Below are 26,981 nucleotides of genomic sequence, written 5' to 3'. Positions count from 1 at the left end.
GCTTTGCGCTTCTGAGTTTTTAACTGAAAACATTTAGCACTCCGTGAGACTAACTCCAGTTATTTGCTCAAAGGATCCCATTCATTATCATTATGGGAAAGAAACGCGTGCTCTTCCCATATGAATTCCCAGGGGGGTGGTCTTGGAGAAGCCTGTTGTATTTGGAGAGAAGAGTGGAGACATACCTCTCCACTGGAAATGTTTGCAAGCTCCAATTCTGCAGTGATTGCTCAGAGTACTGGCCCTGACTCAGCCGGGTATCTGAGGATAAGCGTGTGCATTGATTTTACTGGGATTACTCACATGGTTAAAGTTATGCCTGTCCTTAAGTACTCTGCTCTGCTGAGGCCTTTATTAGCATCAACAGGAGCATTCCTAGCATGAGCGCTACAAGCATTTGGCACTTCCCTTCAGTATCTCCTCTCAGTATCTCAGTTTCACTGTGAGGGTTTCTCTTCCTTTGATTGCTTTAGGCCTAGACATTTGCACCAAATAAAAATGCCAGGCATTGCTGACTTCACTTCCAACAGGCAGCCCTATGGCGATATGATGTTTTCCTAGCCTGGCACATACTGAGGGCACCAGTGTTGTGGGTGTATTAGGAGTGAGATACAACTTTGAGAACGTTGGATGAATCAAAAATAGCAGAGACACCCCAAGCCTGGACACACCAGTGCCTTGACAAACACCTGAGACTGGCATAAATGTACCCAGCTGCATTGGGTAAAATGGGAAAACAAACAAACAAAAAAACCCTTATTTTAGAAAACACATTTCCTAATTTATTGGTTTTTCTTTCTCACAGGTGGAAAAATTGAGGGCAGAGCTGTGGAGCCTGCCTGAAAAATGTAACTTCTAGGGAAACTTGGGGAAGGACATTGATTTATGATCAAACGGAAAAAAGCAAAGCAGAATAAAAAGAATCCTTAAGACTTAAAAACAGGGAAATCTCATCTCTTCCTGTGAAGGTGTTGCCTTGGAATCTTTCATGTAAACCTTAAATGGAATTAAAAATGAGGGGGAAATCACACTGGGACTACAATGATCCTTGTAGCCCTCTATTAACATTAATACAGGCATTGATCCGTACCATTTATTAATAGCCTAACACCACAAGAAGAACTGCTCTGATAAACAGCCCAAGCCCTAATTCGACTAGTCGCTGGTCTAGCAGGGTCCTTTGCATTATCATCACCTCAGACTTCTAGTGATTTTATAATTGGTCTGACTTGTTTCTATTCAAGCCCTGTAGAACCAATTAGCAATAGCCTTTTTTGACCTATGGTGTGAGGAAAACTAAAGACTTAAAATGAAAAGCCAAGAGCAAAGACCTAAATCTTTTTGGCTCCCTGATGAATAATCCTGTCAGGCCTATCACAGGCACTAAACAGGAATGCTGGTTGCAGCTGAATTTTTTATACTTTCTATTAATCTTTAATGATAGCTTGGTCACCTAGTCTCTTTTATCTTGTCAGATAAATGTATGGTTAACAGGATAATGAGATTTCTAAAGCTCTATTCTAGCTTGCAGCCAGCCAGTGCATGAGGCGACCCTTGACCCCTGTCAGAGAGCAACACTGGGGTGACGGTAATTGGTAGATGTGCTGTGAATGTATTGGGAGCTGATGGATGGTTTAAACTTTGATTTGAGGTCAGGAGGTCCCTCAGCTCTGGAAGGCAACTGTGGTTTTATTACTTGCAGAATCTGATGGGGTTGTAATTAGATTTAGCTATTGCTTTATTAATAAGTAATTGTTTCTACTATTGCTTTAGGTTAGCAAATCTATTCCACTGATAATTTAGGGCACTGATATGGCTTTATTTATTAATAAATGGGGAATGTATATTTTTGCTTGTGGCAAAGAACAGCCCAGAATTCTGTCTTGCCAACTCTACTGGAATGATGAATTGTTCTTTATTAATTCAATAATTAGCCTAAATGCTAGAACTTCATCACTGCTACAGGAAAGTGTGTGTGTGTATAATATATATCATATGCTATGTATATGGTAAGCAAGAGAATGTTAAACAGAATAAGGTTTCCAAAGATGTGGATTTTAAAAGACCTTAAATCTCCTTGCACCGAATGGCTGCAATTCCAGTGTCCTAAGTTTATGTTCCTTTAACATTGAAAGAGAAGCTCCGAAAAGGAGCAAGCCACAGGACCGGGCAATGGCACAATCCCTCGCTGGTCTGGATTGCGCCCCAGCATGTGGCTGAAACGTAAAAGCTAAGGGGGAGATTTTCAAAGGCACAAGGGGCAGTTATATACCCAACTGCCCCTTCTGGACTGGAAAATTTCCCACTAAACAAGAAGCCTTACAAGAGGACTAGAGTGCGAGGCATAGCTAACCAAATGCCAAGTGGCCTGCATTACAAAACACGTGTCGAGCTCACAGCGTTACAAAGCTGCCCAGCGGGGGAGGTGCTCGTTGACTGACTGAGCACAGTGAGTACAACAAGCAGAAGAGCAGACCTCAGTAAGACCAATAGGAAATGCCCGAGATTTTAGTAGCCTCGCATGTCAAGAACTGATATCCTGAGAGAAATAATGGTCTATAGTAAAAAAACAAAACAAAAACAAACAAAAAAATTATTAGCCCTCATATTGCATCATTTCTCGTCCCAGCGCAGTTCCCGGGGAGGTCACTGGGAGTTTTGTCATGGGTTTCAGTGGAAGCAAGTTTGGACTGCTGATCCTCGAGCACTTCACAGGGGGTTGTGGTAGTTGTTATGAGGGAGGGACATGCTATTCCTATTCTACTCCTGGGGAAGCTGAGGCAGACAAGTAGTGTGACATGCCCAGACCCACAGAAGGAATTGCTAATTAGATTCCAGACTGGCAAACAGAGCTTTCCAGGTGACTATACCCACTAGTAAGGTTGTAGGGGGGCACTCTGGATCTCCTTTGCAGTCTTTGATTTCCCTGCATCCTCTGAAGAAAGCTCCATCTGTATTTCAGGCTAGCAAAAGTGGTCCGTCTTAGCTCCCCAACTACCGATGGGATGGGATGGGATATTAGATGGGGTGGGATCTGAGTTACCTAGGAAAGAATTTTCTGTAGTATCTGGCTGGTGAATCTTGCCCATATGCTCAGGGTTTAGCTGATCGCCATATTTGGGGTCGGGAAGGAATTTTCCTCCAGGGCAGATTGGAAGAAGCCCTGGAGGTTTTTCACCTTCCTCTGTAGTATGGGGCACGGGTCACTTGCTGGAGGATTCTCTGCTCCTTGAAGTCTTTAAACCACGATTTGAGGACTTCAGTAGCTCAGACATAGGTGAGAGGTTTTTCGCAGGAGTGGGTGGGTGAGATTCTGTGGCCTGCGTTGTGCAGGAGGTCAGATTAGATGATCATAATGGTGCCTTCTGACCTTAGTATCTATGAAACCAATAGTTGTCACGAAAGAATCTCTAGAATACGCCCCCCCACCCCGGACCGGCACTTAAAGAAGCTGCTGGATGGCTCAGAGGACTGGCAATGTGTGCGGGAGCTTTTCCCATTGCAGACACCACTCCAAATGCTGCCCAGGTTGGTAGTGATTGTTATGATCCGGTGGCTCTTTGGTTCCCTGATTGAATTGAAATGAACTTCCTCTGCTGTGTCTGGGCAAGTCCTTTGGTGCTGTCAGTCCTCCGCCTTTCCGGAGTTAACATAAATAAATGTGGGCCCACAAAGAGTTTATAGAAACAGTCAAACGAAGGCTGTGAGTTTTGCAGGGGCCTACAGGCACTGGACACCCAACTCCTATTACATTTTAATGGAACTTGGGCGCCGAATTTCATTCAGCTTTTTGGGATGTCCCAGACTTATTGTGTGCAGAAGGTGCTCAGAGACCGAATTCAACTCTTTATCCCTTGATCAGGTTCAGCTTCCCTCAAGCACCCCAGTGACCTCCGACATGCCCACAATGTGCCTCAAAGCTCTCCTGGAGAAGCCATTTCCAGAGGTGAGGGTAGCCAGTCTCTGTGCCTGCTAATTCACTGGTCTGTCTGTGCCAGCAGGTTCACCAACTGATGCCAGTTGTCATGGTGGTTTTCCTGTTGTGAAAACCTGTCTGCTGAGAACTTCACTGTAACCTCTGGATCATTTTATTGCGTCGGCCAATGAGCAGCCTTCAGAAATTAGCTGTGGTTGTAGAAATGAATCTGGAGAGAGGACCAAATGGCATCTCTGCAGCAAGATATAGATGCAGATTCCATGCCTTATTTATTTATCTGAGTCTAATTGCTCCCAGTTCTAGTTGGGGCTGGACATAATGCTGAATGGGTGTTGAATTAACGGAGGAGATTTGAGTTGGCCAGGGCCCAAATCACTTAGGCCTTTATCAACCAGTCCCTTGCATTGCACCAAAATGAATTGGAAGCTGGTTTGCAGAGGTTTGAAATACGCGGCTGGTATGCAACAGCACTAAGTGACCTGCTACCTTCTGTAAAAGCTGAAATCTGCAAATGGTCTGTAGGACCTGAGCACAGCTGCCGTGATTTTGGATTGGAACCAAGGATCTATGGAAGGACGGCAAGGCTGCTCCACGACCTGACATTTGCTGGACAGTCCTTGTTGTCAAGACGAGTGAAGAGTGTTTTGAGCGTCTCGGCGTTTATTGGGTTGGAAGTTGTATTACAGCATCTCTCCGGTTGTGACGCAGCATAAACACCCAGTGAAATGAAAACCCAAGGCAAATATCACGGCAGTATCTTCTTCTGGTAGAAGAAGACAGAACGAGATCAATGCTGGAGTCAAGGCTTGGTACTTGATTGCCAGTCCCTTGCGCCCTCCAGTTCCCTTAGCTGCTGGGAATGAATGAAGAGGGGACCATCCTGGTCTTGAGAAGAATAAAAAAGAAGTGAATTGATAAGACTTAGTTCAACTGTCGGATACAGCCCCATGTTAGAGGACAGAACGGGTGGATCAGAAAGCACTTCTTTTACTAACTCAGATCCAGTTTATACCCTTCTTGCCCAACCAGTCCCCCAGATTACTTTTGATGGAGCCACTTCCTCTTTTCCCCTCTTGTCTATTGTTCCCCAGGAAGCTCTCCTGGGTCCCATGTTGTTTTTACCCCACTATGCTCTCCCATGTTGTTTTTACCCCACTATGCTCACCCCTTTGGTGACCTCTCCCACTCCCATGTTCTTTTCCCACCTTTCTTAACTTGCTTATTTCCCTTCGGCGTTTCTGGCTTTGGGGTGCTTTTTCTTTGCCGCCTCCTGTTCTGCTGCTGTAGCTTTAGAGCAAATGTTCTAGGTTTGCTTTGAAAGAGGCAGAAAAAAGAAATGGGAAGTGTTTGGCTGGATGCCGTTGGAATGCCCTATCCTATGTCCTTCCAGAGCCACAGGGGAAAACTTGGTTCTCAAGCTGACACAGCCAGATGTGTGTCCAAGCTGGCAGTTTGATAAGAAGCTCCTGGGCTCCAAGGAGAGAACAAAACCTTGGCAAAAGTTGTAGGAACAGTCACAATAAGTAAAAAGTCCGGCCTGCTTTTGCGAGTGCCTGCAGGACCAGGAGGTTTCAATGGGAGTTATGAATACTCAGCACTTCTGACAATCGGACCCAAAGGAGCAAGTTGTCTGCACGTTCTGGTGGTGCTGGCATAGCACAGAGTTTGGTGCCAATCTGGCCTTTTGTTACTTTGCAACTCCAAGGAAGCTCCTCGCATTAATTATGTTACCGTAGAGCAGGCGCTGGTCTGTCATTTTTTTTAAGCTCTGTTTTTCATAAAGTGGTCCTAGAATGACAGCGAAAGCAGCTGCTTAAGCAATTGTGCCAATTAATGGGTCTCTGAAATTAAAACGCCTACACAGTCTAGATGAGATTTCTCCAGGAGGGAATTCAGCAATTGTCTTCATGATAATCAGGCTTGACTTGTCTTAGCACACATTAATAAAAAAGCAAATGCATTCAAAGAGATGCCCTTTAGTAGAGAATATCCACAATATAGTAATGAGTCTTGGCCAAAAAAAAAGAAGATAGCTAGCGATGGCTGTGCATGCTCAAAACATTTACTCATATTAGGGAGACTTGGAATTCATGTCATGGACTTGCTATCTTCTCCAGTTCCAGCTACTGAATAGAAGTCTACATTTTCTGTTAAGGATGAGGAGTTGCATAAGTTAAACGTAAAGGTCAATACGGGTTTTGAACTAAATCCGTGTGTGACTAGAACCGCAGCACTTGTGTGCTGGGGCTTCCCAAAATCCGTGTCCACATCCACTGTCTAATGAGGGACTGGAGACAAAGCAGGGGACTCTGCAGCGAGCCCTGTGGCTGGAAGAGGCAACACAAAATGTCAAACTCATTATTTTCCCTTCTGTTTCTGCTCTTGCACAGGGCTGAAATTTCTGATTTCTGGCTGGAGATTTCAGACCAGCCTGCCTTTGGTAGCCATAGCCTTTTATAATTCGCTGATGAGAACAGCATTCATGGAGTGCATTTCTCTTAATGCCTGCAGTCAATTAACAGCAGTGTGTGTGTGTGTGTGGGGGGGGGGGGAACCTAGCTGCTTTTTTACAGCTCTTCTCACACTCCTAGAAATGTGGCATTCCCCGCAAGAATACTCCCATTGTGTGTTGTTTGCTACAATGGATATTCAGAGTTTCATATTCCTTCTTTTATCCCATTCATCACTGCAGTAAGTGGTGATGATGAAAACTTGTTGTGAAGGTGGCTGCTTTGCTCTCTTGCAGCAAAAGCAATTTAGGAGACTGCAGAGGTGTTGGCCCTGGCCTACCCTCCCAGCTTGATGCCGGTCAGCTTTCCAAAGGAGAAAGGGGAGCTGAGAGATGTTCAGCCAGGCAGCTTAGCTTAGCACAGTCTTTTCCATTGCCAGCTGGATGACTTTGTTCAATACTAGTGCATGAGTGGATAGACACCTGATTTGGTCCCTCCGGAAATTCACTGTGGCCCATGCATGCTCTCAGGAGGGACAGGGTTCTTACCCCTGCCGCTGGAGCACAGGAAGCAGTGACTAGTTTCAATATGGCTTATATAAAAAGGAGCAATAGAACTTGGTTGTCACTGTGGGCAAGGACATCAGCCCAAGCACGAGGGGTGCAAAATAAAATCTGAGCCATGCATCACCCAGAACAGGGGCTAGGCACCCCTTTGTTGTTCTTAATGCAATAGTGCCTAGAGGCCAACTGAGCCCTCATTGCACCCGGTGCCGCAGAAGCATGGGATAAGAGACAGCCCCTGCCCCAATCATCTTGCAGCCTAGACAAAGGGGTGGGGGAGAATGGAAGTACTCCTGGATTCCAGGCCAGAAAGGCCCAGTGTGGCCCTCTGGTCTGCCCTCCTGTGTAACACAGGCCGGAGAACACCCCTAAAGTCTTTCCTTTGGAACTGGAGCAGATCTTTAGAAAAAAGGAAACCCAATCTTGATTGAAAAGTGGTCAGCGATTGCGAATCCACCACAGCTCTTGGTAAATTGTTCCATTGCTTAATTAACCTCACTGTTAAAAGATGCACCTTGTTTCCAGTCTGAATTTGTCCAGCTTCAGCTTCCAGCCATTGGATCTTGTGTTGTTATCCCCAGAGAGATGAAGCAGATTGTGTCCAGTGTGATGGAGGGAATCCATGGCAGAGCCAGGACTTGACCCTACGTATTCTGAGACCCAATCCGGGGCCTTAGCCACATAGCCAGCCTTCCTGCCCAGTTGTGGTGTGTAGGCTGCTGGCTGGCCCTCTGCAGAGCCGTATATTTCACCTGAGTACAGCTGTTCCTCCCCATAGCCAATACATACCCATGGAACTCCCATTGGTTCCTTATTCCCAGATCTGTGTTTGTGACCCCAGTTCCCTCCTGCAGGCTGAAGCAGGTCTTGTATTCCCATCTCTGGGTGCCAGTTTGGGGTCTCCTGTTGGAGCCCTCCTCCTCCTGTCCAACCCTTTATTATTATTTTTAACTCTACAAGGCTGAAGTGGCTGTTCAACTTGCTGATGCGCAGCTCACCAGTCGTCAGCTCTAAGTGCAGCTGGCTGTGCTGAAGGCTCTTGCAGCCGGGCCCTAAGAGGTATTTTTATTTTATGTGTAGATTTTCAGCTTACAGACAACGATTGGCTTTTGGTTTGTCTGTGGAAGCTGAACTTCACTAGCCATCTTCGCTGGCGTGTTATTGCTAGTCCACTGTTCACGCTGTGTGATTTGCCAACATTTCCATTACAAACTCCCTGGGTGAGGGGCTCTGAAACTCAACTGCAGAAAACTTCAGGAGCAAGAGCTTTCTGTTTAATTTGGATCCTTTTGACTTTATTTTCAGTAGGAGGCAAAAGAAAAGAGAGACAGGTGTGTTTCAGGCAGGCTGGGATGGCTGCTTCGCTTCTGCTCTTCATTTAAAAAACTGGAACGAACAAAATAGCTTGTTGTTAAATGTGGCCATTTCGAGGCCATTGCCTGCGAAGTACGTGGTCGGTTTGGTGGTTGTGTTTTTGAAAGGCAATTGGCGTCTAACGATGTTAGGAAAGCAGCAGATGCGTAGGGGATGGCACTCTGTTTTCACAAAGATTTTTTCTTTCCTTTTTTCTTTTCTAGCCTGGCTTTGTAACACTGAATTGTTCCAGTGAAAATATCCATTGATTTTCACAGGTCTCTTGACAACCTCCTGAGCTTGAAGAGTTTGGGGCATTTCCCTGCCCGTCTCTTTGTTTTAAAAAATGGAATGGAAACCACTCTGGGCAAAAACGGTGTGGGGAGAGATGAGGCTGCGACAGAAACTGGTGAAAGCAGAAAAGAAGATAACTAAGCCAATTCATCTCCAACTTAGTCTGTTGTGTCTATGTGATGCACCCATACTGTATGGGAAAGTAGCCAGGTCACTGCAATGTCCAACACAGGGTATAAGTCAGAAATTTCCATCCCCTGAGAAATTTCAATGTTTTGCCATTTGTTTTTGTCCTGAGTAGGGACAAAAAGTCAAAATATGGAAATTTGTCAATGAATGGAAAGTTCCAGAAAACGTCAATTTGGAAATGGTGATACGCTTCCCTTTGGTTTGTGGAAGCAAATAAAAATGTTTTGTCTCCGTTCGCTTCAGCATGGAGCTGGGTCTGCCTGCATTGCTTCGGTTGCCAGAGGGGAGCTGTAATTCAGATCCCTGGACTGCCCTCTCTGGGACTCTGTGAAATCCAGGAAGGGTGGGCGGAGTCTACCAAACAGGGGAGGAGCCACACAGCCAGGAATCAACTAAATGTTGAGGACAAGATGGAGTGGAGGGAACAAATCATTAAATAATTTTCTTTTTAAAGGAACAGGCATGCAGGCCATAGGTTGAAAACAAGGGAACCCCAGCTGGGGTCACAGAGCTGAGGACCTCTAGATAGCACTTGCTGCTCTGTGGAGGAGTCCAAGGAGCCAGAGGACACTGTCCAGAGGAACTCAGCCTGGAGTTGTGAGATAAGTAAGGCCAGAAAGTAGGTTCCACCGTTGCAGAGAACCCTCTGCTGAGCTTGTTCCTCCTGGATTGATGGATGGCTATCTTGACCAGCACCAGGAGGAGGTCTATGGAGAGGCCCTTAGACTCTGACGGGCCATGGGCAGGGAATGGGTAATGGAAAGGATGAGGGGTAAGTGCAGCTGGAACCTCCTCAGGAGGTTCTGGAGATCTGGAAAGGGGGCTGTAACTCGGTGCACTGGCAGTTCACCTACACCAAGGTCTCCCTCTTGCTGCAGAAGGGACAGGTGTTGGGGTGAATCTGTGGTAGAAGAAAGGCTGGCCCACCCGGGTTCCTCACTTTGGCAAGGTGGTAGGACGTCCTCCGCTTGGTGTCAGGACGGGACCCCAAGGCAAGGAAATGCATGGTGTGGCGCATGGGCAAGTAGAGATGGTCTCTAGATGCAGTTCAGAGATGGTCTGGAAGGACATTGCCCAAGTGGTGCACGGGGGGTGGCCAGGCAGGGACCTCAGGGGGCAGGCACCTGATGTCAAACTCCAGAAGGCCAGCAGATAGGAATGGGGAGAACCCTCTTGCAGGTATGTCTGCACTGCAGAGTTAACTCAGGCTTTCTTTGGCGTTGCCCCTATCACACACGTGCAGCATCAGTGAGGACACAGTAACTGCAGTAGAGTTTACCAGTGTGGCTCCTCGCACCCAGGCTGGCTCATCCAGGTACTGAGCCCCGGGTGAGAACATACCCTATGAGAGGGGATTCTGGGCTAGACTACATCTCCCATAATGCATCAAGATCCTGGGACTCCTGTGTTCCACTGTGCCGCTTCATGGGAGATCTAGTCCCACAGAGGAAGACGGGGTGATGAGCCACTTTAACAACGATCGAACTTCTGTTCCCATAAGGCTCTGCAGCCACTCAAGTGTGTGCTGATGAGTGTTGACCTGGTCTCAAATGAAAATATAGTCCAGGGAAAAAATCGATTGCGCAGAAACTGCATTTTCTGTCAAAAAAAATTAAATAAAATAAAATAAATACAAATAAAACCAAACCAACAACAACCACAAAATCCCAAACAGCCCCCTTCAGCAAAACATACCTGCCCAGCTCTAGGGTGTAGTGTGGGTACACCACACACATGCCCCTACCTTATTCGTAACATATATTTGTGGGCCTGTATATAATCAGGCCCAAGGTTGGGAGGTACTGAGAATAAACTTATCTCGTCTGGAAACAATGTGGGAAATTAAATCTCATTACCCTTCAAATCTCTTGGACTCCCTTGCTTCTTCTACCTGTGTGTAGGGAGAGATTGGTTTGACCGTTACCCCTTACATTTTCAGCGTTTCACAGGGACACCTGAGTTTGGGACATGGCCTGTTCCCTTCTCCCCAAGCCGTCAGGCAAAGGCAGCACCTTCCACCCCCCTTCAGTGACACTCCCCGCCCCCGTTGGTGCATGGAGTGGTGAGGGCAGGCCCCAGTGGGTGAGATGTCCATCCTCAGCAGCTGGAGGATGGGTTCACCGCACAGCAGAGTCTTGCAGCATTGGGGTTGGAGCAGATGATAAAAGGCCCTCTGGCCATTGGCCATGCTGAGCATTAAATTTGGATGGGGTGAGGTCATCAGCGAAAGAACCCAATTAGTCTTAGGTGGACATAGGGGATGGAAGAATTTTGGGGAAAACGGTTACTGCAGCTTTTGGGGGGAGATAAGCACAGGGTAGGTGTCTGTGTACCAAAGAGCTGCACTGGCATGCTCAGACATCAGCTTGTTCCATGGGATGGGTTCTGTTGTTTTTAATTTCCTTCTCTGCTCACCTTATGGGAAGGTCCAGGTAGGCAGCAGACTTACTCTGGGAAACGATAGCCCCTATTGAGCACCGTGCAGCTTTTAATGGGTTTATCCTCACATCATCCCTGTGAGGCAAGGCAGTGGTGTCATTCCCCTTGTGCCGAGGGGGAACTGAAGCAGAGAGGCTAAGTGACTTGCCCAAGGTCACAAAGGAAGTCTGTGGCAAAGGTAGGCATTGAACATGGGTCTCTGGATCCCCTGGTGTGAGTGGGTCACCTCGCTCTCTAAGCCCTCAGTAACAAAGCAGGTTGAAAATTCCTCTTCTCCCTTCCCCCCCCCGCCCCCAAAATCAAATTTTCATTGAAAACTCAATTTTCCATCCAAAACCCATTTTGATGGAAACTATTTGACCAGCCCCACTCGGCAATCCAGGACAAACCAGGCAATCTCCTCCAGGCACTAATACAGGCGATAACACGCCCTGAGATGCCGTAACAAAAAAAACCCAAACTACTGCCTGGCTGGATCCCTGCCTGCAAGAACTTAGCCCGTTGTCATTTTCCTAACAATGGCTAATTACCCTCTGATGTGTGATAAGATCCTTGCATGCATTTCCAAGGACCAAATTTGGCCTTGGTCTTTCTTTGGCTAGCTTGCTTTGACCCTTTTCTGAATTCATCCAGGCTGTCAGCCACGTCATATCCACTTCAATCCCAGATGAAAGGAGCTGGATTGCACCCAAGTGGCTTTACCGTTCCTGCAGATAGGGAGCTGAAATCTGAAAGGCCCAGGACATACATCACTTCATGCTATCATCCAATGCATACAAGGAGGGGCTGGGTTTAGTGCTGGTGGTTTGAAAGGTCCCAGCCTTGACTGGGACTCGCTCATGCTCTAGTGATGACCAAAATGGGGAAGCCTTTGCATTGACTTCAGTAGGGTTTGGAACACACCCTACTTGTGCAACTTGGATCCCAAAGTTTGTTTGGATTCTGAACCTCCAAAGCCTGTGAGTGTTGGGCTCAGGTCTTTGTCTCTAACTCTGTGATTGATGGGTTCTTCACCTGCATAACCAGGAGCTGTTTTTCTCATCTGGTCTCAGGTCTTTCTGGCTACTTAGCTATGCTGAATGTTAAAGAGACAGGGAAAGCAGCTGCTTTAAATAATTCCCCTCCCCTGTCAACCTCATTGGGAGAAATCGCTTATGTAGACTTAGCATGGGGGAAAGGAGAGGCTTTCTTTGGCGGCAGATTAACTCAGAACATCTACCGATCCGATATTCTACCAACAGGAATGGGCTCCCTTAAAGGTGAAGGGATCTGAGTGCACTCCACTGTACGTACTGCTCTGCTTCAATGTGCAAGCTGTATTTTAAAACTCCGGATAATGGAACAGGGAATGTGACATCCGATGCGCCAGTTCTGTGATAAGGGTGACTGGGTATCAGTTCCTAAAGAAACCACATCTTTGAAGTCTAAGCATCTCAGATTAAGTTAAAGGTGAGGCCACAAAAGAAGGTATCAGCATCACAAGGAATGCTGAGGAAGGAATTTATTTTTGACTGAAATACTTGTTTAAAGCAAAAACACCAGAAACATGCAAGTGGAAACTGAGAGAGGGAAAAATCCAGCTCAGGGAGGAGTCAAAGAAGAAAAATGTTCAAAGTTTGTAGGCAAATCAGTGACATCTTGTGGAACGCCTTAGGGATATATGCCTGGTGTAGGCAGGGGTGCTGTCCAGTTGTCTGCTATAGACCCCAAGGATAAATTTTACTACTTGTATTACTTTTTGAGAACATATGAGCCAGTGATGGGTGGACCACAAGGGCTTTGGAATTGAGGTTAGGTTTAGATAAGCATCCATGTGTCATATGCCTCCAAAGCTCACCTGAACTATTTAGTGTTAGCTGCATAACTAGCAGTTAGTAAGAAGCTCAGTCTGCAAAAGCAGGCTGGGATCTGTGATAGTTTTTGAGGCTGCCAGGATTATGAGTCACCTCGTTACCCCCTGTCACCAGCGTGAGGGAGTTTGTCTTGTGGTATTTGGGCGTTGGCTTCCTAACACCACCAGCCCTTCAGCCACTCAAGCACCCCCCTCTGGGCTAGGCCAACCCTAACTTTGCCATGCAGGTTAATGATGTGTTGTCCCCCCCAGTCTCTGATCCCTTTGAATCACACTCCTGTGATAGCCTACGCTTGACACTGGCCATGCACAGAAATCCCAGATCCTCTGCACCCATTTACCAGCTTTACCTTAAACCCCCACTCTTGTAAACCACACAGCACTTGGGAGCACTAGCATTAAAACAAAATTTGGTTGATTTAAGAGAGAGTAAAGATTTAATTAGAAATGAGACTCTAGTGGAAACAACTGGTTACAACACAAAACCAAATAATAAAACACAACCCTGGGACTACACTTATCAATAGTTCCAGTTCCTACCTAGTTAAGTAGATTTCCCCCTTAAGTCTGTTGCAGAGCTGGCTGGGTTCTCAAGAACCAGGATCCAAACACAATGAAAGGTCCTTTTCTCCTTCTCTCAATGACTGGATACAGAGTGCTTCTCCCTCTGCTGTGTTATACTGAAAATAGCCTTTCGTTGCCATTCACAGACAGGTCAACTCCTTTTTTGTTGTAAAGTTTCTTTTCTACTTTGAAGTTGTTTTGATGGTTTGTTGTTGCCTCTGACGGTTTCCCTTTCAAAGTCTTCATATTGTGCAAGGCTAAACAACTGAGCCTTGCATTGCATCACGACCAAACAAGGAGAGGTGACAATTCTCCCTTGCCCAGATGGGCCATTACCGATGCACATTATCTTCTGTTGACTGATGTCTACTTCAAGAACATAAAGCATACTTTCAGTATAAATAAATTGTTCCTTAAATATTTCCATACATACATCTTGCAGTGATGATGAATCCTGACAGTTTATGAGCTTTCTGTAGATACCTCCCATGTTGTTCTTTTATAGATGAATATCCTGTAAGACGTGTCTGGTGTAGTGACTTTGTCAGGTCTGAGGTGAGAGATATTTGCAAAGAACAGGGGACCCTTTGTTAAGGGGTCTCTGTGTCACAGGATCAGATGAGAAGCGACTTTGTCATGAGATTTCTGACACTTCATAGTACAGGAACCCAGAATGAAAACAGTTCCAAACATTCAGAACCTTTAGAGACGTGGCTTGATTTTGTGTCTAGATTTAGTCAAAGGTCTGGCCTGGAAGGAGGGGCTTGTCTTTTTTATGGTTAGGTTTGGTTTTGGAGCCAGTTCCCTTGTCCTTTTAGCTATGATGATGATTACAGTATAAAACCTTAGATAATAAAGCTGTGCCATTCACTCTGTATTCAAGGTTGCAACTGTTACCCAGGCTTTCTCAGTGTTTGCAAAGCCCCTTGAGAGCTCTGATGGATAGTTCTATAGAGTGCATCTGTGGGACCTGTATTTCATCCCCAGTGCAGGCTCCACTGGGGTGGCAACAGCAGAAGCTCTAGTGTAGACAGAGGTGAGGAGCTGTTACTGCTGGGTCACTGAACCTTGCTCTGAGCTGGGTTAGAAGACAAGGTAGCAAATCCACCCATGTCTGTCAGGCTACAGTTTCCACTGTTCCATCGAATGGTGGAGTTGCATGGGAGGTGAATTACTCGTCCCATTTCTTCCAGGGTAGATGAGGCCTAGAAGAGTGAATTAACCACCCCGACATATTCTTCAGCCTTGATTCAAATCTAATTGGGCCTTTTTTGTGTGTTGGTTTGTATATACATTTAATTGGGGCTAAAAAAGAAAATCTGGGCAAATGCTAAATTCCCTAAAAGGAACCTGAGATGCTCCACGAATATATTGCTGTCTCCTCGCAAAACGTTCCCGGCAGTTACATCTTTTGATGAATATGCATTAGGGTGCCACAGTCTGCCTCTCGTACTCTGGAGTTGCTGCCTTAGAAATGTGTGTAATTATCTGTGCGTTGGGTGCCTTGTCTCTTTCGCCTCTTAATTAAGTAACTGCTCTGATGGAAGAGCTTTGTTTGTGTTTATTTGGCAGTTGCAGGCCTGTGACAGTTTGTGTGGAGAAAGTTTTTCTTTTCTTTTCTTTTTTTATCTCAAAAAATTTGGGAGACTTAAAAAACAAAAGTATTTAGAGCAAACATGATCTTCCTGTATGCAAAATTGATGAAAGAAAAAGACTTAGAGATAAAATTCACAGTGGTTGTTTTTATATAAAAACTAAACATTGGATGCCCAAAACACTAATGTTACTTAAAGTATTATGGCCAGATAGTATGTTTGAAACAGCTATTGGATTCACTCCAATCAGCAGACTTTTGCCACAGTAGTGGGAGCATCCCAATTTGCTATGCTGTTCCCAAATTCCAACCTACTTGCATGTGGTGTGATGAACCCCACTAGACCCTACCCTCTTGGTTCCCTTCCGTGACATTTGGGGAGGCAGGAATTAACCTAAAAATAAGTGCCATGTTCAGGTCTAATCTGGGCAGGGACAAAACCACAGTTTGTAAACAGAGCCCCCTTCAGGGAGTTGCACATATCAGCCCAGTAAATAGCAAAATGCCCTGAGCCCCCTGTGCTTAAATAACAGAGTATGATTCTTGCTTTTCCGACCAATAGTCCAAGGAGCCCTCCGGCTTTTAGTCCCGTGTCAGGCACTTCTTGCCTTTATGGTGATCTCTGATGCCTGGGGACAGTGCAAGCTCACTGTGGCGAGGCCTGCTTTCAGCTGCTTTGCCAGGTCTGGGCCCTCCCAGCCTAGCTGAGGCTGTGCCCCCAGCCTGCTCTGTGGGCCCGATCCCTGAGTTCAGGCTACGTTTAGGCCTGCTTCCTCCAGCAGCAGCCACATGTACTCCCTGCCCAAGCAACGTGGTCCTCTCCCAGCACAGCTTCTCCCAGAGGTGGCAGTGGCCTGGGTGGGGATAACCAAACACATTTGGCCACCGTACAGCTCTTGGTTAGCAAAGATTTTCAGTTGCTACCAACCCAGGCTAGATTTGAACAGGGACCTAGAGGGGAAGGTTTTCTCCTGTGATGGTCTCCTTGCAGTTCTCCATGTCTGAATGAGTGTCCCAAGCTTACACTGTGACACTCCCCCGGGATAACCAGGGCTGTGAGGCACCTCGCTACCACTTGCCCTTAGCGTGAAGAAGTCTTGTCTGTGCCTGCTGCAGGTCAGCTTCCTGACTCCACCAGCCTCTGGCAACAGAAGCCTGGTGTCCCAGGCCTCCGCAGGCCTCGCTCTGTCTGTGCAGGTTAGCGATAGGCCCACCCCAACCCCCGAGTCCTTGGGGTTCCCTCCAGCATCCTGCCCTGATCCGCTAAACACTCACAGAACTGTCAAAGGAACGGCACACACCAGCTTACAAGATTCAACTCAGGATCTCCTCTCTGCTTAATGCACCGCACGGCGCTAGGGTTACAGTGACAACAGGAATACATGTATCACCAAAGAACAAGAGCCAAGTGATAGTAAATAAGAATATTGGAAACGAATAGTTACATATAAAACAACATCATAACATGCTTTCTAGAGCCTACACTTCACTCCTAAGGCATTGCCCTGTCTTCTGCAGGATAGCTCGCCCCAAGTGCTTTTCCCCAGCATTTTTAATTGTAACCCCTTTAGACAAGGCGCTCCTGAAGTGCCACACTGAGCCTCTAGCCCCGGGATTGCAGCAGCAACAGCTACAGAGGCTCAGGGCTCCATTTCCCAGGCTGCCCAGGATCCAGGGCAGAGAGAGAACAGGCTACCACCGCCACCAGAACCGGCCCTGAGCCAGAACTCCGCGACAAAGGTTTGGGTTTACTCTCGGTTTTGGCTGTGTTTGGAGGAGTGGAGCAGAGAGAGAGGTGTCACAGCCAGGGAGGACCCAAGGGAAGAGTTTGAGAGTTTGGGGGATTTCTGGGACATTGGACAGTGTCACTCAGCACAGACCAGAAACCCAGGAGGCTGAGGAAAGCCGCGGTCTGGCTACCAGGAGCCAGCCTAACTGTACATTGGAATCCAGGCCAGAGAGCCACAAGGACGATCTGACATCCCTGTTCGTTTGTTTTGATATTGTGTTCTGAGATGACTACCGACTTCAGCGCTGGATCACTCATGAAAGCCTAAACTCAATATTTTCCCAGGCAGGTGCTGGGAGGGAGCCCAGGATGGTGGGTATGGGCTGAATGTTTGGGAGGGGCAGAGTTTATGTATTGTGTTTTATTTTCCTGATGCTGTTTTCCATTGTCCCCTATCCTGAGTACCCCAGACCTAATAACGCCCCGGTTACTGTTTTATTACTCTGGGAATTAGGATCGCTATTTTATTTTTTTGTGCCCTGATGGACACTGCTGTATGAGATTGGGTGTGGAATATTTTCCCAAGGGACAGGCCTCTGTGTTCTCTGCACTAGGAGGGGTTTCTTTGGGTGGAGGCACCAGGCAACCTTATAGATGAACCCAGGACCCGTAGCCCTGAGAATAAAAGGGAGAAGGCTGCAGCCAGGCTTTAGGGCTGGGTTACATACCAAAATGGCTGAGATACCCCTTTCATAAGACCAAGGCCTCTGGTAACTTACCTTCGCAGATTGAAGGATGCCAGGATGTCTCTCTGCACCTTCAGATGTACCATACCAGACCTTTGATATTCAAATATGAAGTGTCTGTCTCCCACCTTCTGTCTGGAGAAGTTGGTCTCAAGGCATGCTGCTTTTGAGTGACCTGCCTTTAATTACAAGGCCAAGAGAACATAACTTCTCACATATTTTCCATACATATATCCCACAATAATTCTGATGACCGGTGTGACACAGACTTTTATTGGAGACCTTACATAACCTTGTTTTGGGGTACCCCTATGTTTCCCTCTGCCAGCTGGCATCAAGAGATCCTTGGGTCATATATGTACTGTGATCTTCCACAATGTCTAGTGAGGCAAAATTGTTCCTGGCATGGCATGAAACCATTCCGAGATTCCAGCCCCCTCAGAGCTATGCTTCCCTGTCTCTATCAATTTTTGAGATACTAACAAGGCTCCTAGACATATTCATTTGACCTGGCTTATAAATATTTGAGCTGCAAGTGTAACCTTTTAGTAATGTGCCTTCAGGTGCATTACATCAAAGACCTACTGAAGTCTGGGCTTGAGTTTTAGCTGGTTTGTGTCCTGAGTTATAACAGTATCTAGACATATTATCTTTCCAGTGGATAGAAAACTCAGATATCTTTTTATTCCCTCCTTTGCTACAGATCAACTAGTATTCACACCCCAGCCCTTTCTTTTAACATAAATGTGCCTTAATATTGGGCTTGGCATTTGGCTGTAGATGCATGCTGGGTATTAATGCAGGAACTATTGTACCAAGGAAACAAACAAACAGGGAATGAAGCAATTTTGGGGACCATAAAGTAACGACTGCAACGTAGCCTTACTAGAAGCTAAGTATTTTGTTACAGACACAGTGGAAAAGATAGATTCAGTATGATGCAGTGCAGGCTGCACCTCTCAGGACCTGATCCAAAGCCCATAGAAGTGAAGAAGAATCTTCCATTTACTCCAGTGGGCTAGGGATTAATTTTGGGCCCAATTCTGCAAATGCTTGCCTGCCTGGGTAATCCAGCGGGACTGCTCATGAGTAGGGATGGAGATGCAGTACAGTTCCAGAGAGGTTCACAGGTATGTGGCTGCAATATGCATAGAAGGGTATAGCCTACCTTTATGCCTGTGTGTACATAATGCCTATTCATGCAAAACCTCAAGGATTTATGCTGGAAGATTTTCCTTTTTAAAAATAAAATGCAAGCAAGCTTAAACTCTCCTCTTCGTGGTCTTCACACCACATTGCTCTTTCTTCTGCCCATCCATCCAAAACATTTCAATAATGAAGCAAAGCCAGGCCAAATTCTGCTTGTCTTGCTCTGGATCCTGCAAACATTACATAGATAAGTAATCTTACTGAACAAGTTAATAGCACTTCTCAGATGCTTAAAATTGCATGTTATGTAAATGTTTTGAAGATCAAGGCCTTAGCCCGAAAGAGTATGGCAAGCAAGATTTGACTAATAGGGATGGACGATTCCTGGAAAAATACGTATTTTGTTGTTGTTGAGAGAATGGTTTAGATGTTCAGAATCATCTTAGTTTAAGCAAATATTTTGATTACAACTGAGTGAGAACATAACAAATGCTGTTTAGACAAAGGCAACACATTCACTATTAGTTTTAGACAATTTGTTCTAATATCGTCTTGAATCATCCATTCATTCCCCCATAAAGATTTGATTGCTTTACTTGTTTCATTAGTCTTTATTTGTTTAATCATCTGTTTAATCACTGGTTTAAGTGGAAAGATTACATGAAGATATTTAATGTTTAATGGTACTTTCGTTCTGACATCTAATACGGTGTTGTGTTTTATTGCTGTTGATTATCTGATTTCACTGATGTTTGTGAGCCAGACGGACTTTTCCTGGGGAATCAGTAATTTTCTAGTTTTCCACCAGGGGCATGTGATCTTCCCGGGGGAAAAATTGCATTATAATAATAACGGGAAGCATCGTGACCCCAACCAAATCTGAGCAAATACAGGATGAGTTGATCTCAGTCACCACCAGCATTTAGACATGATTGGGTGGAGTGGGGAGGAGGAGTGGAATATCTAGCTTTATGCAATGTGAGGGCCATTGAATGTGTATCTTTTGTTTCCGGATGCAACCTTGTCACTGAATTTTCTGATCTGAAGTTAATTTTCTTTATGGACATATATGTATATGGAGGTATATGTGTAACATGGCTAGACAGTGTTTTACAGCAATTTCTACAGTACTTATATTTGGTGGCAAAGATGAGAAGAGTTATGAGGGCCCAGAAAAAAATTGTTAATTTTGAGAATAAAACCAGCTATTTTGGAATAACCATATCTAGCTAGCTAGCCATCACCTCAGGTCTGAGTGCTTTTCAGCCCTCTTATCCTTTTAAACAAAAGGCTTGTAACAAGCCAGTTAATGTCCCTCAACTTGTGGGGGCTGCTGCATGTGACCTGGGAGTCCTTGAAACAATGGGCGCCATTCATCAGCGTGAATAAAATGTTGAGTGCACGCCCGCCTACAATGCCTTTGCAGACATTGTCTAATTATTCAGGTTGTATTTAACCACAAAAGGTTATTAAATACCACAACCCAAACGTCCTGAACTCCTGCCGAAGGCATTAAAGGGAACTCTGAAGGACTCTTTCATGCTGAGAAAAGCGAGTACTCTGGGGTTCAGAAACGAAATAGCATCTATAAAAAGTGGGGAGGGGAGGGATGGAGACCAGTCAGGATTCTAAAATTAATCACAGCGGGAAGCAGAATCCTGCCTGGATTTCAAGGCCTTGAGAATCCAGGCTTCTTGGAACATGTTTTTTTTAAGTCCCTATCTCTGCTCGAGAACTAAAAGTGAAGAGTATGGTTTCATATTAGCTTGTTTGCTGTAGGGGACTCTGATCTGCTCACCGGTCCCAGTAGAGGGCAGTAGTTAACATACACAAAAGGGATAGGAGCAGGTTGCTAAAGGAAATCCCATTCTTCCCATAGAGCAGCACCTTTATACACAGAGCTTCAGTACGACCCAGTGCATGGCTGGGCAGAGTGATTCTGGGACACATACAGCCTCTGGCCTGGAAAAATAGCTGGGGTGAGACACGCATTCGCTCCCTGCCAAGAGTGAGTCGGGGCGCAAAAAGTGTTTTATATCCTCAGGGCAAGGATACATCCTGAACGTCTTCTAGTTACTGTCACTCCAGGGCTGTGATTGAGGGAGTGACAAGCGGAGAGGTTTCGGGTGTGCTCAAGACATCAAACCTGGGCTGTGTGATTCCTTTTCTCATTGGCAGATGGGAGCACAAGCAATGAAGAAGAGCCATAAAGGCCCAGAGAGTCGTTCCCTGTTATGTGGCAAGATGGGCAAAGCTGCAAAGTCTGACTGGTTGTGAACTTCTCCAGGGCAGTGTTGGATTGTGGCGTTGGGCCTATCCAGCAATTCAATCAGACTGAAAGAGGAGGGGGAGCTTTCACTGCACAAGCCCAGGAGGAGAGGAAGCTGCTTGCTCAAGCCAGGGAGAGGAGGGGGAGATTCACCTGCCACGCTCCTTTTCTATCCCCTGGGCCCATTTCCACTTCTATGGTTTGCTTTTTTGCTTAGCGACAGTGGTTTTTTGCCTTTGCCCATCAGGCTAAGTTCAAAGATCAGACAGGGTTTGACATTCAGACCCAGAGCCTTGAGTCTGTTCATCCCACCTGAATCAGTTTGGCAGAAAATACCAGCACAGAGGGCAGCAAGCCTGTATATTCTTCCAGGCGCATGAGCTTTCCCAGCTACCACGCTGCAACTTTTTCTCCCCCAGCATCTTGTAAAGCTTTCTTGTGCCGTGTGCATGTCACCAGACGCTTTACAGATAATCTCCTGTAGGGAGAGGATTCCAGTCTTTTGAAGTTCTCCCACAAGTTAATAGGTTCAGGAATAAAGAGGATGCTCTCTTAATCCCTGGGCATTGTCTCTTTAAAAGACACAGCAAAACAAACCTGCACCTTATGACTAATAAAACAAGAGGGAGCTGGATGACTTTGAAATTGCTTCACCTGGCTGAAGGAAGACAGGCTACAAGATTCATTTGCCTCAGCTGTCTTTGGTTTCAGGCATGGTTGGGCTTCAGCATCAAACGAAGAGCCTCATATGCAGAAGTGAGAAGATAATTTCATCCTTCTTTGTGCTGCTTTGACAAAACTTCCGGAGTTGTCAGGAGTTTTCTTTAAGCCTGGGAGCAGAGGGGAAATCTGTCTTCAGGAGATTTAATAAGGACAGTGCGTCCGGTAGTTTAATAATGATGTTTTAAAGGGTGCCTCTCCCGATTATCAGATGACTTTTACTACACAGCTCTGCTGATGATCACTGCCCCGCCTCCCTTCTCTGCCCAAGGCCAATAGAAGGGATTAATATTTCATGCAACGTCTGTGTTTTAACTCCGAAAGGCTTGATATGAGACATGCAATATTTCACCAGCTCCTGTGTTTGTCTGCTCCTGTAATCATCTGCCTCAATCACTGGTGCAATATTTTATGAATTAATAAAAATCATCATGGACAGTCCAGTGGGATGCTGGGAAAAATGTGCTCAGTAGAATTTTAATGAGCACTGTGGGGAATTTCAACCTCAGCTTGCTTTTTTTTTTTTTTTTTTTTTTTAAACTGCTTTCCTTTTTCCCCCCTCAGCACTCCCCTTGTGGTGAGCTGCTCTAAATCACTGTCACGCAAATTAGGTATTTCCCATCAGTCTGTTGTTTGGCCCATAGCAGTGCCAACGTGTGCCACAAATGCACCACCGCACACCTGCTCTCCTGTCTTAATTGAACAGATGATCTGCCAATTGGTCATGTTTATCTTTAGCCTCTTTCTAGCATCCAAATGGAGAGTGCGGGGCAGAAACCCGGAACATTGCGCAGATGTAAGCAGTGTTTTTATGACAGATCTTGTACTCATTATTGAATAATTCATTGTTGCATTAATGTCTTCAGATACCGTCTCTCTCTCTCTCATTCTTCCCACTTGGGAAAACTTTATTATGCCTTGCTCTGAGGACAGAGTATACAGATAAAAGATAATTGCTTGGCTTGACTTCTCCATTGATATGAAAATAAGATCTAAATTATTCACTTCAGTTTAAAGGTTAGTTGAAGGTTATTATAAGGGATAAAAAAATCACTCTTCATAACATTTCTGGTTGAGATGAGAGGGGTTGAAAGGCCTAATTTGCACGGCAGGCGGAAGCAGCTTGTTGTGAATAAACTGAGAGACCCTCAAGAGATTTTAATCTTGGAGAAGTCAATTATTTATAAGCAAATTATAGCTGGCTTTTTATATGTATAAAACACAGTTAGTCATAAATAAGAACAAGATGGTGCCTATATAACTCAATATGCCTCCTGCTTTTACCATGGTGAAATCTTTACACAACATTTTCCTTGCCATAGTCCTGATTGGAATTTAATGAGCACGCCAATTTCAGATAAGGGGCCTGATTCTGACCCCCTTGAAGTCCTGTTTATTTTGTTCTTTCCATCTCTGCACTTTTAGTCTCCATCTCCAGCTACCCTTTGTGTTGTAAATGGAATTAAAAGATTGTAAATTTTCCTACTGAATGATACCTCTTGAAAGCAGGACATTTCTTTGCAGAGCGATCAGCTTTACTCTAGCTTTTGCATAATACATTTTTACATATGAAAATATTTTAGTGCCTGGTGCAGTGAGAGTGGCAAATCTCCTGTACAGGATTAATAATTAATGCCATGCCTGCTTCTGGAAATCAGGCTGTATTTCAGTAAGTATCTAGTGGCCTCAACCTAACCACAGCCTTATGTATTAATCATCTACAGCCAATGTTATCCAAATAAATAGCTGGGGAAAATGAGATCACTTACCCATTGTGGAACTGGAACCCAAACTCCTTGCATGTACAGTATGTCTTTGCATAAATTACTGTGTGTTTGTATGTGTAAAGTCAGCCTTCAAAGGGACATCTAAATCTTCCAACTGGATGCTTGCATTGATCCACAGACATGTAAATGCTCGTTCTCTGGGCATGCATGTTGATCTTGGGCATCATTCTGTTAAGGAACCCAGGTTTGAAAGTGATACATTATAATATAATTTGCTTGAACCATGTTAATATCATAATGCACACACTTAGTGCTGCTACTCAGATGTTCTTCATCAGCTTTCCAGGAGTCCCACCCTGAGGTCCTCCCTCCGTAACTACTCAGACAAAACACCAATGGATTCCCATTGCTTGAATAATGATATTGGGCTTTGGTCCAAAAAATTTTTATGATAGCACTAATTGTCATGCCTATAGTTAAGGCTGCCTGATCTTTTCCATTATAAGACCCTGCTTTCAGTTTCTTATAACTTTGTCAACTTCAGCTGCTCAGACTGAAATTTTCCATGCCTCAGGCTCAATTTTTAATTTTTATCTATTTATTTTTTTAAAGCTTCAGCTAAAAGAGTATAGTCACTTCTGAGAACGAGGTGAGGGACAAATACACTGTTTGGCCAGGTTGAAAAAGTTCTTACAACTGTTTCCTTGAACAGCTGTAACGCCTTCATGCTTTGGTACAATTTTTGGTACTTTTCTGGAAACTTGGTAGGGGCATGTTGCTCCTGGTAGGGGCATGTTGCTCTCAGTGATGTCTCTTTTGTTATTTCTGTGGAAAAAATGCTCCATTTGGCCAAGTTATGAGCATTTGACAAATCTGAGTTTGCACGTGGTCAGTAGAGACTCGCTAAAGTTTGCAGCCAAGCTCTCTGAAGATTCCAGCTGTACTGGTTACACTCCGTCTCCTCACAGCTCCTATGTACATCCTCTCCACAGAGCAACTGAGCATGCTCCATTCCATGGCTGCTGAGGCAGATCAGGTCTTTCCCTGTGAGTGCGCCTCCCATCTGCCAGGGATGTCTTTTAGTACCAGGTGCTGTAACCGAGAGGAGGAGATAAGACTTTTTTATCCTGTGTTCTCAAAGCATCCTTGTTGGTGCACAGACCGCGTAGAGAAAGCGCTCAGTATTAAAGGACTGTTCTGTGGATCTGAAGATTTTAGCTGGTTGGAAGAACTTCAGTAGCACCATATTCCATCCGAATCTAAATGTTTTGTGAAATTGGATCGATTTTGATGGAACATCCTGTTTCAACGTTTGGGATGAAGTGTTTTGATTTTTCTTTTTGAGATGACTTTTTGTTTCAGTTTTTTAGTGCTGGCTAAAAACAATTAGTTGAAATAGTTTTCCATTGGAAAATGCTATTTTGGTAAAACAGATTTCTTTTTGGTGTGAAATTGTATAGATTTTGATAACATTTTGTTTTTTAAAAAAACGGAAAAAACATTTTAAAAAATGTCAGTGTCTCCATAATTTTGGAATGAAAGTTTTGATTTTTTGGTTTTAATCAACTTTAAAAATATATTATTTTATATTTTAAACATTAAAAATAGATGACATCTATACAAAAAGTTTAGAATTGATCAAAACGCGTCATTCTGATTGATCTGAATTAATTTATTTTTAATTTTTTAACATTTTGGCTCTTTGGGACAATTTTTTTTCAAAATCTTAATTTTTCCTGGGATGGAAAGTCCATTTTCCAACCAGTTTTAATTATGATATAATATAAAATAAGAAAGTCAAAATCAAAAACAATGTTTGTTTTGTCTAAGCAAAATGTTTCAATCAACCCAAAATGAATTTTTTCCCCCAGAACTTTCCTTCAGGGAGAATTTTGAAATTGTTGGTTTTGCTTTGATTTAGAATGAAGCCAAATTTCAAAATCTTGAAATCCTTTGCAAAACAGAGCATCCACTCTCAACCCAAGTCTAACGATCCCATCTTTGATGACAAACCATGTGGAAATCAATATGGTTCCATGTGGTGGAAATTTTGCTTTTTTCTTTTTTTTTTATTAAAAATGTAGCGTATTACATACAATCTCCCCACCATCACCACATAGTTCAAAAATTGCAAATTTAAACACTCAAAAGTCAGGAAATGTCAATATTTGAGTGGTCATGCAACCTTAATTTGTTCCCCTTGTGCATGTGCATTAGGAGGTGAATTAATCACTTGACTTAAATATTCTTTAACTATAGGATTTTAAATTTAGAAGTAAAATGAATGCTAACCAGCATTTCAGCTGGGCTATGGTTTGTGTAGGTGCTCACAGATATTCAGTCTGATTTCTCTGAAAGGATCAATGGTTTGTAGTCAGTAATCTGGGAATTTAAAAGGGACTGGATGAACATCATAGATAATATAACTTGGCAGTTCTCACAGCACTTTAAATATTTGAGATGTTTTTAATTGCACTACGCTCTATCTTTCTGGTACCTTTTTAATCTAGCTTTCTGTAGAAATCTGAAATACACATCCAGGCATCTTCAGTGAGCACTGAGTGAAAAGATAGCGGGCTAGATGGATGGTTTGTTACTCAGACACATTTCTGATTCCCTTACCAGAAGTGGGAGTTCAAGGATCCCTGTGCTTTGCAGACCCGAATGATGTCTCACACCCCTTGGATAATTAAATATTACTATCCCCCTTCACAAGGGAATGAACTGAGCTGAGGCGCAGACTTGCCCAGGGTCACACAGTGGTTCATGACAGCCGGGAATGGAATGCTGGAGTCTCCCAGGGTCTATCTCCACAGCAATTAAAAACCCACGGCTGGCCCAGGCCAGCTGGATCAGGCTGAGGGGCTGTTTAATTGCATTGTAGATGTTCAGGTTTCAGAGTAGCAGCCATGTTAGTCTGTATCCGCAAAAAGAACAGGAGGACTTGTGGCACCTTAGAGACTAACCAATTTGTTTGAGCATAAGCTTTCGTGAGCTACAGCTCACTTCAGCATCCGATGAAGTGAGCTGTAGCTCACGAAAGCTTATGCTCAAATAAATTGGTTAGTCTCTAAGGTGCCACAAGTCCTCCTTTTCTTTTTGTAGATGTTCAGACTCAGGCTGGAGCCCAGGCTCTAGGACCCTGCGAAGTTTCTCTGAAATGTGGGACTGATGGATTCTGAAGGGAGGTTCATCTACTCCTCTGAGGCTGATGGCCCCCCTGTCTGAATCCACAAGAGATGAGCTGAAACATCAACACAGCCTCAGGGCTCCATGAGAGAGACAGAGGAACATCATTTTCCCATCCCAGGGGCACATACATGTTAGATGTAGATTAACCTTTGATACAGTCTTATCCTAACAAGTGTCCAGTCAATTACAAAGCAGTGCAGTATTTGGATACGGG

This window comes from Eretmochelys imbricata, chromosome 10, assembly GCF_965152235.1.
Source record: "Eretmochelys imbricata isolate rEreImb1 chromosome 10, rEreImb1.hap1, whole genome shotgun sequence".
NCBI lineage: Eukaryota > Metazoa > Chordata > Testudines > Cheloniidae > Eretmochelys > Eretmochelys imbricata.
Note: the sequence above shows the minus strand (reverse complement) of the source record.